Source organism: Lissotriton vulgaris, chromosome 9 (genome assembly GCF_964263255.1).
Source record: "Lissotriton vulgaris chromosome 9, aLisVul1.2, whole genome shotgun sequence".
Classification (NCBI taxonomy): Eukaryota; Metazoa; Chordata; class Amphibia; order Caudata; family Salamandridae; genus Lissotriton; species Lissotriton vulgaris.
The window spans coordinates 541,754,211-541,770,988 of record NC_141697.1 but is presented as its reverse complement, the minus strand read 5'-3'; the positions used below and the strand labels follow the sequence as shown (position 1 = coordinate 541,770,988).

Genomic DNA, 16,778 nt, shown 5'->3' with positions numbered 1-16,778 from the left:
ATACATTGTCCTAATATATGATGAGTTTCATAAAGCAGAGTCACACTGGTAATAAATTTGTTACAGTGGGCAAACAATGGAAGGGCTGAGGCCCGACCAGACATTGTAACTCCAGCATCTCTATGTTAAAAAGCATTTCTAGGCAATATCTAGCCTCTGAAAAAATATGCAAGATCCACCGATAAATCTGGCAAAAGTCCCTAACATTTTGTGCATACTTGTGCTCTCACCTGAATGTAGCGCCACCTTGTAGCTGTCGAAGGAAACTGCTGCTCACAAAATGTTTTATCAGAAGGCAAGTTGAGAGGAATCCAAGAGTCAGATGTCCATGGAAAGAACCACTCACTGAAGCAGGAATGTTGGAGGCTTCATATTCGCATAGTTTCCTGTCCAACGTCCAGTCACGTCCCGAACGCTCCCAAACGCTCAAAAGCCTCACACCGGGCAAGCCCTCACCGGGTATATCTCTGGCTCCAAGGTAAAGCCAAATCCTGAGCATGCTAGTGCTAGGATCACAGAGCGAGAGAGAGATGGTTCAAGAGCTACTGTCTTGATAAAGGCCTGAAACGGCTAGTGCCTAAGAGTGTCTGACTTTCAGTTATGACTGATTGTGAGAGGGGAAGATGAAGTTTTTCTGCACCCAGCATGCCTTGGGATATACTTATGCAAATGAGGTGAGAGCCAGACCAATCCCATGCTACTCTGCCTAATGCTCCTTATCTGCATAAAAAGAACACTTTCACAACGGAGCAGAGTGGCGCAGCGGAAGCGTGCTGGGCCCATAACCCAGAGGTCGATGGATCGAAACCATCCTCTGCTAATTTTGCTTGATTTTACTTCCAAGGACCAAGCTGTCATTTCCACGCTACCAGCAAGGAAAAGCGCAAGCTTGTGCCAGCTATGTGAGAAAAGACTTCTCAACTATCTGTGTCTGCTGAAATACAAGAGAGGGATCGTCAAAAGCTCCACACTGTACTTTGAAAGTAAAGGCACACAATAATAAGCATGAATGACTGGTGGGACCTTCAAACACTTTTATGTGGAGGCTTTGAATTTCATTCTTCCCTTTTTTGTTCTGCTCTTATCTATCTCCTGGGTATTTCATGGAATGTTCTCTATTTCTCTTCCCTGCTTTGCTTCCCATGCTGCCTCTATGTGTTCATATCTATTATTTGTATTGCTGCTTTCCATTCTTCTCTTCTGCACAGCTTTGTCCTTGGTTTCAATCCCAGTTCCTTACCCTCTACAAAAACTTTCTATTGCTTTTCATGTTGGTATCTAAACCAAATGCACCATTGAAGCTGGTGCATGATAGTCATTGAACTCAGGGTCCTAATGTTTAGAACCGAGAGCGCAAAGATCAGAGGGCGTTGGTGGTATAGTGGTGAGCATAGCTGCCTTCCAAGCAGTTGACCCGGGTTCGATTCCCGGCCAACGCAGTACAAATACTTATATATTCTGCAAGCAGGATATATTTTAAAGCAACATTTCACAAAATGGTAATATAATTAAGAGGTTATTCAGCCATTATATAAAAAATAAACAAATATGTAGGCAAGCATTTCGATCGCCCCTTCTGCTATATTCATTGTCCTAATATATGATAAGTTTCATAAAGCAGAGTCACCACTCACATGTACTGGTAAAAAAATATGTTACAGTGGGCAGACAATGAAAGGGCTGAGGCCCGACCAGACATTTTAACTCCAGCATCTCTATGTTAAAAAGCATTTCCTAGGCAATATTTAGCCTCTGAAAAAAATATGCAAGATCCAGCAATAAATCTGGCAAAAGTCCCCAACATTTTGTGCATACTTGTGCCCTCACCTGAATGTAGCACCACCTTGTAGCCGTCGGAGGTAACTGCAGCTCACAAAATGTTTCATCAGAGGGCAAGTTTAGAGGAATCCAAAAGGCAGATGTCCATGGAAAGAGCCTCCGACTGCAGCAGGAAGTTTGGATGCTTCAAATTTGCATAGCTTCCAGTCCAACGTCCTCTCATGTACCGAACGCTCCCAAACGCTCTAAAGCCTTATACCGGCAAGCCCTCACCGGGTAGATCTCTGGCTCCCAGGAAAAGCCAAATACTGAGCATGCAAGCACTAGGATCACAGAGAGAGAGAGAGACAGAGAGCGTCGGAGAGCTGTTGTCTTGTTAAAGGCCTGAAACGGCTAGTGCCTAAGAGGGTCTGGACTTTCAGTTGTGACTGATTGTGAGAGGGGAAGATAAAGATTTTCTGCACCCAGCATGCCTTGCGATATACTTAGGCAAATGAGGTGAGAGCCCGACCAATCCCACGTCACTTCTCTGAATGCCTCCTCATCTGCATAAAGTGAACACTTTCACAAAGGAGCAGAGTGGCGCAGCGAAAGCGTGCTGGGCCCATAACCCAGAGGTCGATGGATCGAAACCATCCTCTGCTAATTTTGCTTGATTTTCCTTCCAAGGACCAAGCTGTCATTTCCACATAGCCAGAAAGGAAAAGTGCAAGCTTGTGCCAGCTATGTGAGAAAAGACTTCTCAACTATTCGTGTCTGTGTAATACAAGAGTGATCGTGAAAGGTACAACCCTGTACTTTGAAAGTAAAGACACACAATTATAACCATAAATGACTGACTGGTGGGAGCTTCACACAACTTTCTGGGCATGCTTTGAATTTCATTCTTCCCTTTTTGTTCTGCTCTTATCTATCTCCTGGGCATTTCATGGAATGTTCTCTTTCTCTTCCCTGCTTTGCTTCCCATGCTGCCTATATATGCTCATTTCTACTATTTGTACTGTTGCTTTTCATTTCTTCTCTTCTGCACAACTTTGTCCTTGGTTTCAATCCCCAGTTCCTTACCCTCTGCAAAAAACGTTCTACTGCTTCTCATGTTGGTATCTAAACCAAATGCACCATTGAAGCTGGTGCAAGATAGTCATTGATTTCTGCAACGTAATATTTAGAACCGAGAGCTAACACATCAGAGGGCGTTGGTGGTATAGTGGTGAGCATAGCTGCTTCCCAAGCAGTTGACCCGGGTTCGATTCCCGGCCAACGCACTGAAAATACTTATATATTCTGCAAGCAGGATATATTGTAATGCAACATGTCACAAAATGGAAATTTCACGAACAGATTAATCAGCCATATATAAAAAAATAAACAAATACGTGGGCAAACATCTCAATCGCACCTTCTGCTACATACATTGTCCTGATATATGATGAGTTTCATAAAGCAGAGTCACAACACACATGTGCTGGTAATAAATTTGTTACAGTGGGCAAACAATGGAAGGGCTGAGGCCCGACCAGACATTGTAACTCCAGCATCTCTATGTTAAAAAGCATTTCTAGGCAATATCTAGCCTCTGAAAAAATATGCAAGATCCACCGATAAATCCGGCAAAAGTCCCTAACATTTTGTGCATACTTGTGCTCTCACCTGAATGTAGCGCCACCTTGTAGCTGTCGAAGGAAACTGCTGCTCACAAAATGTTTTATCAGAAGGCAAGTTGAGAGGAATCCAAGAGTCAGATGTCCATGGAAAGAACCACTCACTGAAGCAGGAATGTTGGAGGCTTCATATTCGCATAGTTTCCTGTCCAACGTCCAGAACGCTCCCAAACGCTCAAAAGCCTCACACCGGGCAAGCCCTCACCGGGTATATCTCTGGCTCCAAGGTAAAGCCAAATCCTGAGCATGCTAGTGCTAGGATCACAGAGCGAGAGAGAGATGGTTCAAGAGCTACTGTCTTGATAAAGGCCTGAAACGGCTAGTGCCTAAGAGTGTCTGACTTTCAGTTATGACTGATTGTGAGAGGGGAAGATGAAGTTTTTCTGCACCCAGCATGCCTTGGGATATACTTATGCAAATGAGGTGAGAGCCAGACCAATCCCATGCTACTCTGCCTAATGCTCCTTATCTGCATAAAAAGAACACTTTCACAACGGAGCAGAGTGGCGCAGCGGAAGCGTGCTGGGCCCATAACCCAGAGGTCGATGGATCGAAACCATCCTCTGCTAATTTTGCTTGATTTTACTTCCAAGGACCAAGCTGTCATTTCCACGCTACCAGCAAGGAAAAGCGCAAGCTTGTGCCAGCTATGTGAGAAAAGACTTCTCAACTATCTGTGTCTGCTGAAATACAAGAGAGGGATCGTCAAAAGCTCCACACTGTACTTTGAAAGTAAAGGCACACAATAATAAGCATGAATGACTGGTGGGACCTTCAAACACTTTTATGTGGAGGCTTTGAATTTCATTCTTCCCTTTTTTGTTCTGCTCTTATCTATCTCCTGGGTATTTCATGGAATGTTCTCTATTTCTCTTCCCTGCTTTGCTTCCCATGCTGCCTCTATGTGTTCATATCTATTATTTGTATTGCTGCTTTCCATTCTTCTCTTCTGCACAGCTTTGTCCTTGGTTTCAATCCCAGTTCCTTACCCTCTACAAAAACTCTCTATTGCTTTTCATGTTGGTATCTAAACCAAATGCACCATTGAAGCTGGTGCATGATAGTCATTGAACTCAGGGTCCTAATGTTTAGAACCGAGAGCGCAAAGATCAGAGGGCGTTGGTGGTATAGTGGTGAGCATAGCTGCCTTCCAAGCAGTTGACCCGGGTTCGATTCCCGGCCAACGCAGTACAAATACTTATATATTCTGCAAGCAGGATATATTTTAAAGCAACATTTCACAAAATGGTAATATAATTAAGAGGTTAATCAGCCATTATATAAAAAATAAACAAATATGTAGGCAAGCATTTCGATCGCCCCTTCTGCTATATTCATTGTCCTAATATATGATAAGTTTCATAAAGCAGAGTCACCACTCACATGTACTGGTAAAAAAATATGTTACAGTGGGCAGACAATGAAAGGGCTGAGGCCCGACCAGACATTTTAACTCCAGCATCTCTATGTTAAAAAGCATTTCCTAGGCAATATTTAGCCTCTGAAAAAAATATGCAAGATCCAGCAATAAATCTGGCAAAAGTCCCCAACATTTTGTGCATACTTGTGCCCTCACCTGAATGTAGCACCACCTTGTAGCCGTCGGAGGTAACTGCAGCTCACAAAATGTTTCATCAGAGGGCAAGTTTAGAGGAATCCAAAAGGCAGATGTCCATGGAAAGAGCCTCCGACTGCAGCAGGAAGTTTGGATGCTTCAAATTTGCATAGCTTCCAGTCCAACGTCCTCTCATGTACCGAATGCTCCCAAACGCTCTAAAGCCTTATACCCGGCAAGCCCTCACCGGGTAGATCTCTGGCTCCCAGGTAAAGCCAAATACTGAGCATGCAAGCACTAGGATCACAGAGAGAGAGAGAGACAGAGAGCGTCGGAGAGCTGTTGTCTTGTTAAAGGCCTGAAACGGCTAGTGCCTAAGAGGGTCTGGACTTTCAGTTGTGACTGATTGTGAGAGGGGAAGATAAAGATTTTCTGCACCCAGCATGCCTTGCGATATACTTAGGCAAATGAGGTGAGAGCCCGACCAATCCCACGTCACTTCTCTGAATGCCTCCTCATCTGCATAAAGAGAACACTTTCACAAAGGAGCAGAGTGGCGCAGCGGAAGCGTGCTGGGCCCATAACCCAGAGGTCGATGGATCGAAACCATCCTCTGCTAATTTTGCTTGATTTTCCTTCCAAGGACCAAGCTGTCATTTCCACATAGCCAGAAAGGAAAAGTGCAAGCTTGTGCCAGCTATGTGAGAAAAGACTTCTCAACTATTCGTGTCTGTGTAATACAAGAGTGATCGTGAAAGGTACAACCCTGTACTTTGAAAGTAAAGACACACAATTATAACCATAAATGACTGACTGGTGGGAGCTTCACACAACTTTCTGGGCATGCTTTGAATTTCATTCTTCCCTTTTTGTTCTGCTCTTATCTATCTCCTGGGCATTTCATGGAATGTTCTCTTTCTCTTCCCTGCTTTGCTTCCCATGCTGCCTATATATGCTCATTTCTACTATTTGTACTGTTGCTTTTCATTTCTTCTCTTCTGCACAACTTTGTCCTTGGTTTCAATCCCCAGTTCCTTACCCTCTGCAAAAAACGTTCTACTGCTTCTCATGTTGGTATCTAAACCAAATGCACCATTGAAGCTGGTGCAAGATAGTCATTGATTTCTGCAACGTAATATTTAGAACCGAGAGCTAACACATCAGAGGGCGTTGGTGGTATAGTGGTGAGCATAGCTGCTTCCCAAGCAGTTGACCCGGGTTCGATTCCCGGCCAACGCACTGAAAATACTTATATATTCTGCAAGCAGGATATATTGTAATGCAACATGTCACAAAATGGAAATTTCACGAACAGATTAATCAGCCATATATAAAAAAATAAACAAATACGTGGGCAAACATCTCAATCGCACCTTCTGCTACATACATTGTCCTAATATATGATAAGTTTCATAAAGCAGAGTCACAACACACATGTGCTGGTAATAAATTTGTTACAGTGGGCAAACAATGGAAGGGCTGAGGCCCGACCAGACATTGTAACTCCAGCATCTCTATGTTAAAAAGCATTTCTAGGCAATATCTAGCCTCTGAAAAAATATGCAAGATCCACCGATAAATCTGGCAAAAGTCCCTAACATTTTGTGCATACTTGTGCTCTCACCTGAATGTAGCGCCACCTTGTAGCTGTCGAAGGAAACTGCTGCTCACAAAATGTTTTATCAGAAGGCAAGTTGAGAGGAATCCAAGAGTCAGATGTCCATGGAAAGAACCACTCACTGAAGCAGGAATGTTGGAGGCTTCATATTCGCATAGTTTCCTGTCCAACGTCCACAACGCTCCCAAACGCTCAAAAGCCTCACACCGGGCAAGCCCTCACCGGGTATATCTCTGGCTCCAAGGTAAAGCCAAATCCTGAGCATGCTAGTGCTAGGATCACAGAGCGAGAGAGAGATGGTTCAAGAGCTACTGTCTTGATAAAGGCCTGAAACGGCTAGTGCCTAAGAGTGTCTGACTTTCAGTTATGACTGATTGTGAGAGGGGAAGATGAAGTTTTTCTGCACCCAGCATGCCTTGGGATATACTTATGCAAATGAGGTGAGAGCCAGACCAATCCCATGCTACTCTGCCTAATGCTCCTTATCTGCATAAAAAGAACACTTTCACAACGGAGCAGAGTGGCGCAGCGGAAGCGTGCTGGGCCCATAACCCAGAGGTCGATGGATCGAAACCATCCTCTGCTAATTTTGCTTGATTTTACTTCCAAGGACCAAGCTGTCATTTCCACGCTACCAGCAAGGAAAAGTGCAAGCTTGTGCCAGCTATGTGAGAAAAGACTTCTCAACTATCTGTGTCTGCTGAAATACAAGAGAGGGATCGTCAAAAGCTCCACACTGTACTTTGAAAGTAAAGGCACACAATAATAAGCATGAATGACTGGTGGGACCTTCAAACACTTTTATGTGGAGGCTTTGAATTTCATTCTTCCCTTTTTTGTTCTGCTCTTATCTATCTCCTGGGCATTTCATGGAATGTTTTTCTATTTCTCTTCCCTGCTTTGCTTCCCATGCTGCCTCTATGTGTTCATATCTATTATTTGTATTGCTGCTTTCCATTCTTCTCTTCTGCACAGCTTTGTCCTTGGTTTCAATCCCAGTTCCTTACCCTCTACAAAAACTTTCTATTGCTTTTCATGTTGGTATCTAAACCAAATGCACCATTGAAGCTGGTGCATGATAGTCATTGAACTCAGGGTCCTAATGTTTAGAACCGAGAGCGCAAAGATCAGAGGGCGTTGGTGGTATAGTGGTGAGCATAGCTGCCTTCCAAGCAGTTGACCCGGGTTCGATTCCCGGCCAACGCAGTACAAATACTTATATATTCTGCAAGCAGGATATATTTTAAAGCAACATTTCACAAAATGGTAATATAATTAAGAGGTTAATCAGCCATTATATAAAAAATAAACAAATATGTAGGCAAGCATTTCGATCGCCCCTTCTGCTATATTCATTGTCCTAATATATGATAAGTTTCATAAAGCAGAGTCACCACTCACATGTACTGGTAAAAAAATATGTTACAGTGGGCAGACAATGAAAGGGCTGAGGCCCGACCAGACATTTTAACTCCAGCATCTCTATGTTAAAAAGCATTTCCTAGGCAATATTTAGCCTCTGAAAAAAATATGCAAGATCCAGCAATAAATCTGGCAAAAGTCCCCAACATTTTGTGCATACTTGTGCCCTCACCTGAATGTAGCACCACCTTGTAGCCGTCGGAGGTAACTGCAGCTCACAAAATGTTTCATCAGAGGGCAAGTTTAGAGGAATCCAAAAGGCAGATGTCCATGGAAAGAGCCTCCGACTGCAGCAGGAAGTTTGGATGCTTCGAATTTGCATAGCTTCCAGTCCAACGTCCTCTCATGTACCGAACGCTCCCAAACGCTCTAAAGCCTTATACCGGTAAGCCCTCACCGGGTAGATCTCTGGCTCCCAGGTAAAGCCAAATACTGAGCATGCAAGCACTAGGATCACAGAGAGAGAGAGAGACAGAGAGCGTCGGAGAGCTGTTGTCTTGTTAAAGGCCTGAAACGGCTAGTGAATAAGAGGGTCTGGACTTTCAGTTGTGACTGATTGTGAGAGGGGAAGATAAAGATTTTCTGCACCCAGCATGCCTTGCGATATACTTAGGCAAATGAGGTGAGAGCCCGACCAATCCCACGTCACTTCTCTGAATGCCTCCTCATCTGCATAAACAGAACACTTTCACAAAGGAGCAGAGTGGCGCAGCGGAAGCGTGCTGGGCCCATAACCCAGAGGTCGATGGATCGAAACCATCCTCTGCTAATTTTGCTTGATTTTCCTTCCAAGGACCAAGCTGTCATTTCCACATAGCCAGAAAGGAAAAGTGCAAGCTTGTACCAGCTATGTGAGAAAAGACTTCTCAACTATTCGTGTCTGTGTAATACAAGAGTGATCGTGAAAGGTACAACCCTGTACTTTGAAAGTAAATACACACAATTATAACCATAAATGACTGGTGGGAGCTTCACACAACTTTCTGGGCATGCTTTGAATTTCATTCTTCCCTTTTTGTTCTGCTCTTATCTATCTCCTGGGCATTTCATGGAATGTTCTCTTTCTCTTCCCTGCTTTGCTTCCCATGCTGCCTATATATGCTCATTTCTACTATTTGTACTGTTGCTTTTCATTTCTTCTCTTCTGCACAACTTTGTCCTTGGTTTCAATCCCCAGTTCCTTACCCTCTGCAAAAAACGTTCTACTGCTTCTCATGTTGGTATCTAAACCAAATGCACCATTGAAGCTGGTGCAAGATAGTCATTGATTTCTGCAACGTAATATTTAGAACCGAGAGCTAACACATCAGAGGGCGTTGGTGGTATAGTGGTGAGCATAGCTGCTTCCCAAGCAGTTGACCCGGGTTCGATTCCAGGCCAACGCACTGAAAATACTTATATATTCTGCAAGCAGGATATATTGTAATGCAACATGTCACAAAATGGAAATTTCACGAACAGATTAATCAGCCATATATAAAAAAATAAACAAATACGCGGGCAAACATCTCAATCGCACCTTCTGCTACATACATTGTCCTAATATATGATAAGTTTCATAAAGCAGAGTCACAACACACATGTGCTGGTAATAAATTTGTTACAGTGGGCAAACAATGGAAGGGCTGAGGCCCGACCAGACATTGTAACTCCAGCATCTCTATGTTAAAAAGCATTTCTAGGCAATATCTAGCCTCTGAAAAAATATGCAAGATCCACCGATAAATCTGGCAAAAGTCCCTAACATTTTGTGCATACTTGTGCTCTCACCTGAATGTAGCGCCACCTTGTAGCTGTCGAAGGAAACTGCTGCTCACAAAATGTTTTATCAGAAGGCAAGTTGAGAGGAATCCAAGAGTCAGATGTCCATGGAAAGAACCACTCACTGAAGCAGGAATGTTGGAGGCTTCATATTCGCATAGTTTCCTGTCCAACGTCCACAACGCTCCCAAACGCTCAAAAGCCTCACACCGGGTATATCTCTGGCTCCAAGGTAAAGCCAAATCCTGAGCATGCTAGTGCTAGGATCACAGAGCGAGAGAGAGATGGTTCAAGAGCTACTGTCTTGATAAAGGCCTGAAACGGCTAGTGCCTAAGAGTGTCTGACTTTCAGTTATGACTGATTGTGAGAGGGGAAGATGAAGTTTTTCTGCACCCAGCATGCCTTGGGATATACTTATGCAAATGAGGTGAGAGCCAGACCAATCCCATGCTACTCTGCCTAATGCTCCTTATCTGCATAAAAAGAACACTTTCACAACGGAGCAGAGTGGCGCAGCGGAAGCGTGCTGGGCCCATAACCCAGAGGTCGATGGATCGAAACCATCCTCTGCTAATTTTGCTTGATTTTACTTCCAAGGACCAAGCTGTCATTTCCACGCTACCAGCAAGGAAAAGCGCAAGCTTGTGCCAGCTATGTGAGAAAAGACTTCTCAACTATCTGTGTCTGCTGAAATACAAGAGAGGGATCGTCAAAAGCTCCACACTGTACTTTGAAAGTAAAGGCACACAATAATAAGCATGAATGACTGGTGGGACCTTCAAACACTTTTATGTGGAGGCTTTGAATTTCATTCTTCCCTTTTTTGTTCTGCTCTTATCTATCTCCTGGGTATTTCATGGAATGTTCTCTATTTCTCTTCCCTGCTTTGCTTCCCATGCTGCCTCTATGTGTTCATATCTTTTATTTGTATTGCTGCTTTCCATTCTTCTCTTCTGCACAGCTTTGTCCTTGGTTTCAATCCCAGTTCCTTACCCTCTACAAAAACTCTCTATTGCTTTTCATGTTGGTATCTAAACCAAATGCACCATTGAAGCTGGTGCATGATAGTCATTGAACTCAGGGTCCTAATGTTTAGAACCGAGAGCGCAAAGATCAGAGGGCGTTGGTGGTATAGTGGTGAGCATAGCTGCCTTCCAAGCAGTTAACCCGGGTTCGATTCCCGGCCAACGCAGTACAAATACTTATATATTCTGCAAGCAGGATATATTTTAAAGCAACATTTCACAAAATGGTAATATAATTAAGAGGTTAATCAGCCATTATATAAAAAATAAACAAATATGTAGGCAAGCATTTCGATCGCCCCTTCTGCTACATTCATTGTCCTAATATATGATAAGTATCATAAAGCAGAGTCACCACTCACATGTACTGGTAAAAAAATATGTTACAGTGGGCAGACAATGAAAGGGCTGAGGCCCGACCAGACATTTTAACTCCAGCATCTCTATGTTAAAAAGCATTTCCTAGGCAATATTTAGCCTCTGAAAAAAATATGCAAGATCCAGCAATAAATCTGGCAAAAGTCCCCAACATTTTGTGCATACTTGTGCCCTCACCTGAATGTAGCACCACCTTGTAGCCGTCGGAGGTAACTGCAGCTCACAAAATGTTTCATCAGAGGGCAAGTTTAGAGGAATCCAAAAGGCAGATGTCCATGGAAAGAGCCTCCGACTGCAGCAGGAAGTTTGGATGCTTCAAATTTGCATAGCTTCCAGTCCAACGTCCTCTCATGTACCGAATGCTCCCAAACGCTCTAAAGCCTTATACCCGGCAAGCCCTCACCGGGTAGATCTCTGGCTCCCAGGTAAAGCCAAATACTGAGCATGCAAGCACTAGGATCACAGAGAGAGAGAGAGACAGAGAGCGTCGGAGAGCTGTTGTCTTGTTAAAGGCCTGAAACGGCTAGTGCCTAAGAGGGTCTGGACTTTCAGTTGTGACTGATTGTGAGAGGGGAAGATAAAGATTTTCTGCACCCAGCATGCCTTGCGATATACTTAGGCAAATGAGGTGAGAGCCCGACCAATCCCACGTCACTTCTCTGAATGCCTCCTCATCTGCATAAAGAGAACACTTTCACAAAGGAGCAGAGTGGCGCAGCGGAAGCGTGCTGGGCCCATAACCCAGAGGTCGATGGATCGAAACCATCCTCTGCTAATTTTGCTTGATTTTCCTTCCAAGGACCAAGCTGTCATTTCCACATAGCCAGAAAGGAAAAGTGCAAGCTTGTGCCAGCTATGTGAGAAAAGACTTCTCAACTATTCGTGTCTGTGTAATACAAGAGTGATCGTGAAAGGTACAACCCTGTACTTTGAAAGTAAAGACACACAATTATAACCATAAATGACTGACTGGTGGGAGCTTCACACAACTTTCTGGGCATGCTTTGAATTTCATTCTTCCCTTTTTGTTCTGCTCTTATCTATCTCCTGGGCATTTCATGGAATGTTCTCTTTCTCTTCCCTGCTTTGCTTCCCATGCTGCCTATATATGCTCATTTCTACTATTTGTACTGTTGCTTTTCATTTCTTCTCTTCTGCACAACTTTGTCCTTGGTTTCAATCCCCAGTTCCTTACCCTCTGCAAAAAACGTTCTACTGCTTCTCATGTTGGTATCTAAACCAAATGCACCATTGAAGCTGGTGCAAGATAGTCATTGATTTCTGCAACGTAATATTTAGAACCGAGAGCTAACACATCAGAGGGCGTTGGTGGTATAGTGGTGAGCATAGCTGCTTCCCAAGCAGTTGACCCGGGTTCGATTCCCGGCCAACGCACTGAAAATACTTATATATTCTGCAAGCAGGATATATTGTAATGCAACATGTCACAAAATGGAAATTTCACGAACAGATTAATCAGCCATATATAAAAAAATAAACAAATACGTGGGCAAACATCTCAATCGCACCTTCTGCTACATACATTGTCCTAATATATGATAAGTTTCATAAAGCAGAGTCACAACACACATGTGCTGGTAATAAATTTGTTACAGTGGGCAAACAATGGAAGGGCTGAGGCCCGACCAGACATTGTAACTCCAGCATCTCTATGTTAAAAAGCATTTCTAGGCAATATCTAGCCTCTGAAAAAATATGCAAGATCCACCGATAAATCTGGCAAAAGTCCCTAACATTTTGTGCATACTTGTGCTCTCACCTGAATGTAGCGCCACCTTGTAGCTGTCGAAGGAAACTGCTGCTCACAAAATGTTTTATCAGAAGGCAAGTTGAGAGGAATCCAAGAGTCAGATGTCCATGGAAAGAACCACTCACTGAAGCAGGAATGTTGGAGGCTTCATATTCGCATAGTTTCCTGTCCAACGTCCACAACGCTCCCAAACGCTCAAAAGCCTCACACCGGGCAAGCCCTCACCGGGTATATCTCTGGCTCCAAGGTAAAGCCAAATCCTGAGCATGCTAGTGCTAGGATCACAGAGCGAGAGAGAGATGGTTCAAGAGCTACTGTCTTGATAAAGGCCTGAAACGGCTAGTGCCTAAGAGTGTCTGACTTTCAGTTATGACTGATTGTGAGAGGGGAAGATGAAGTTTTTCTGCACCCAGCATGCCTTGGGATATACTTATGCAAATGAGGTGAGAGCCAGACCAATCCCATGCTACTCTGCCTAATGCTCCTTATCTGCATAAAAAGAACACTTTCACAACGGAGCAGAGTGGCGCAGCGGAAGCGTGCTGGGCCCATAACCCAGAGGTCGATGGATCGAAACCATCCTCTGCTAATTTTGCTTGATTTTACTTCCAAGGACCAAGCTGTCATTTCCACGCTACCAGCAAGGAAAAGCGCAAGCTTGTGCCAGCTATGTGAGAAAAGACTTCTCAACTATCTGTGTCTGCTGAAATACAAGAGAGGGATCGTCAAAAGCTCCACACTGTACTTTGAAAGTAAAGGCACACAATAATAAGCATGAATGACTGGTGGGACCTTCAAACACTTTTATGTGGAGGCTTTGAATTTCATTCTTCCCTTTTTTGTTCTGCTCTTATCTATCTCCTGGGCATTTCATGGAATGTTTTTCTATTTCTCTTCCCTGCTTTGCTTCCCATGCTGCCTCTATGTGTTCATATCTATTATTTGTATTGCTGCTTTCCATTCTTCTCTTCTGCACAGCTTTGTCCTTGGTTTCAATCCCAGTTCCTTACCCTCTACAAAAACTTTCTATTGCTTTTCATGTTGGTATCTAAACCAAATGCACCATTGAAGCTGGTGCATGATAGTCATTGAACTCAGGGTCCTAATGTTTAGAACCGAGAGCGCAAAGATCAGAGGGCGTTGGTGGTATAGTGGTGAGCATAGCTGCCTTCCAAGCAGTTGACCCGGGTTCGATTCCCGGCCAACGCAGTACAAATACTTATATATTCTGCAAGCAGGATATATTTTAAAGCAACATTTCACAAAATGGTAATATAATTAAGAGGTTAATCAGCCATTATATAAAAAATAAACAAATATGTAGGCAAGCATTTCGATCGCCCCTTCTGCTATATTCATTGTCCTAATATATGATAAGTTTCATAAAGCAGAGTCACCACTCACATGTACTGGTAAAAAAATATGTTACAGTGGGCAGACAATGAAAGGGCTGAGGCCCGACCAGACATTTTAACTCCAGCATCTCTATGTTAAAAAGCATTTCCTAGGCAATATTTAGCCTCTGAAAAAAATATGCAAGATCCAGCAATAAATCTGGCAAAAGTCCCCAACATTTTGTGCATACTTGTGCCCTCACCTGAATGTAGCACCACCTTGTAGCCGTCGGAGGTAACTGCAGCTCACAAAATGTTTCATCAGAGGGCAAGTTTAGAGGAATCCAAAAGGCAGATGTCCATGGAAAGAGCCTCCGACTGCAGCAGGAAGTTTGGATGCTTCGAATTTGCATAGCTTCCAGTCCAACGTCCTCTCATGTACCGAACGCTCCCAAACGCTCTAAAGCCTTATACCGGTAAGCCCTCACCGGGTAGATCTCTGGCTCCCAGGTAAAGCCAAATACTGAGCATGCAAGCACTAGGATCACAGAGAGAGAGAGAGACAGAGAGCGTCGGAGAGCTGTTGTCTTGTTAAAGGCCTGAAACGGCTAGTGAATAAGAGGGTCTGGACTTTCAGTTGTGACTGATTGTGAGAGGGGAAGATAAAGATTTTCTGCACCCAGCATGCCTTGCGATATACTTAGGCAAATGAGGTGAGAGCCCGACCAATCCCACGTCACTTCTCTGAATGCCTCCTCATCTGCATAAACAGAACACTTTCACAAAGGAGCAGAGTGGCGCAGCGGAAGCGTGCTGGGCCCATAACCCAGAGGTCGATGGATCGAAACCATCCTCTGCTAATTTTGCTTGATTTTCCTTCCAAGGACCAAGCTGTCATTTCCACATAGCCAGAAAGGAAAAGTGCAAGCTTGTACCAGCTATGTGAGAAAAGACTTCTCAACTATTCGTGTCTGTGTAATACAAGAGTGATCGTGAAAGGTACAACCCTGTACTTTGAAAGTAAATACACACAATTATAACCATAAATGACTGGTGGGAGCTTCACACAACTTTCTGGGCATGCTTTGAATTTCATTCTTCCCTTTTTGTTCTGCTCTTATCTATCTCCTGGGCATTTCATGGAATGTTCTCTTTCTCTTCCCTGCTTTGCTTCCCATGCTGCCTATATATGCTCATTTCTACTATTTGTACTGTTGCTTTTCATTTCTTCTCTTCTGCACAACTTTGTCCTTGGTTTCAATCCCCAGTTCCTTACCCTCTGCAAAAAACGTTCTACTGCTTCTCATGTTGGTATCTAAACCAAATGCACCATTGAAGCTGGTGCAAGATAGTCATTGATTTCTGCAACGTAATATTTAGAACCGAGAGCTAACACATCAGAGGGCGTTGGTGGTATAGTGGTGAGCATAGCTGCTTCCCAAGCAGTTGACCCGGGTTCGATTCCAGGCCAACGCACTGAAAATACTTATATATTCTGCAAGCAGGATATATTGTAATGCAACATGTCACAAAATGGAAATTTCACGAACAGATTAATCAGCCATATATAAAAAAATAAACAAATACGTGGGCAAACATCTCAATCGCACCTTCTGCTACATACATTGTCCTAATATATGATAAGTTTCATAAAGCAGAGTCACAACACACATGTGCTGGTAATAAATTTGTTACAGTGGGCAAACAATGGAAGGGCTGAGGCCCGACCAGACATTGTAACTCCAGCATCTCTATGTTAAAAAGCATTTCTAGGCAATATCTAGCCTCTGAAAAAATATGCAAGATCCACCGATAAATCTGGCAAAAGTCCCTAACATTTTGTGCATACTTGTGCTCTCACCTGAATGTAGCGCCACCTTGTAGCTGTCGAAGGAAACTGCTGCTCACAAAATGTTTTATCAGAAGGCAAGTTGAGAGGAATCCAAGAGTCAGATGTCCATGGAAAGAACCACTCACTGAAGCAGGAATGTTGGAGGCTTCATATTCGCATAGTTTCCTGTCCAACGTCCACAACGCTCCCAAACGCTCAAAAGCCTCACACCGGGCAAGCCCTCACCGGGTATATCTCTGGCTCCAAGGTAAAGCCAAATCCTGAGCATGCTAGTGCTAGGATCACAGAGCGAGAGAGAGATGGTTCAAGAGCTACTGTCTTGATAAAGGCCTGAAACGGCTAGTGCCTAAGAGTGTCTGACTTTCAGTTATGACTGATTGTGAGAGGGGAAGATGAAGTTTTTCTGCACCCAGCATGCCTTGGGATATACTTATGCAAATGAGGTGAGAGCCAGACCAATCCCATGCTACTCTGCCTAATGCTCCTTATCTGCATAAAAAGAACACTTTCACAACGGAGCAGAGTGGCGCAGCGGAAGCGTGCTGGGCCCATAACCCAGAGGTCGATGGATCGAAACCATCCTCTGCTAATTTTGCTTGATTTTACTTCCAAGGACCAAGC

At 43.7% G+C, this 16,778-nt stretch overlaps 8 non-coding genes across 8 annotated transcripts; all 8 read left to right on the top strand.

The window, feature by feature from the left end:
* Positions 1-1,367: 1,367 nt before the first annotated feature.
* TRNAG-UCC (transfer RNA glycine (anticodon UCC)) lies at positions 1,368-1,439 on the top strand. The gene has a single exon. It is a non-coding gene; the product is annotated as a tRNA-Gly (tRNA).
* A 1,533-nt stretch (positions 1,440-2,972) lies between these two features.
* TRNAG-CCC (transfer RNA glycine (anticodon CCC)) lies at positions 2,973-3,044 on the top strand. The gene has a single exon. It is a non-coding gene; the product is annotated as a tRNA-Gly (tRNA).
* A 1,512-nt stretch (positions 3,045-4,556) lies between these two features.
* On the top strand, positions 4,557-4,628 carry TRNAG-UCC (transfer RNA glycine (anticodon UCC)). The gene has a single exon. It is a non-coding gene; the product is annotated as a tRNA-Gly (tRNA).
* Positions 4,629-6,162: 1,534 nt separating this feature from the next.
* On the top strand, positions 6,163-6,234 carry TRNAG-CCC (transfer RNA glycine (anticodon CCC)). The gene has a single exon. It is a non-coding gene; the product is annotated as a tRNA-Gly (tRNA).
* A 1,513-nt stretch (positions 6,235-7,747) lies between these two features.
* TRNAG-UCC (transfer RNA glycine (anticodon UCC)) lies at positions 7,748-7,819 on the top strand. Its single transcript has one exon. It is a non-coding gene; the product is annotated as a tRNA-Gly (tRNA).
* Positions 7,820-10,917: 3,098 nt separating this feature from the next.
* Positions 10,918-10,989, top strand: TRNAG-UCC (transfer RNA glycine (anticodon UCC)). Its single transcript has one exon. It is a non-coding gene; the product is annotated as a tRNA-Gly (tRNA).
* A 1,534-nt stretch (positions 10,990-12,523) lies between these two features.
* TRNAG-CCC (transfer RNA glycine (anticodon CCC)) lies at positions 12,524-12,595 on the top strand. Its single transcript has one exon. It is a non-coding gene; the product is annotated as a tRNA-Gly (tRNA).
* A 1,513-nt stretch (positions 12,596-14,108) lies between these two features.
* TRNAG-UCC (transfer RNA glycine (anticodon UCC)) lies at positions 14,109-14,180 on the top strand. Its single transcript has one exon. It is a non-coding gene; the product is annotated as a tRNA-Gly (tRNA).
* Positions 14,181-16,778: the final 2,598 nt, after the last annotated feature.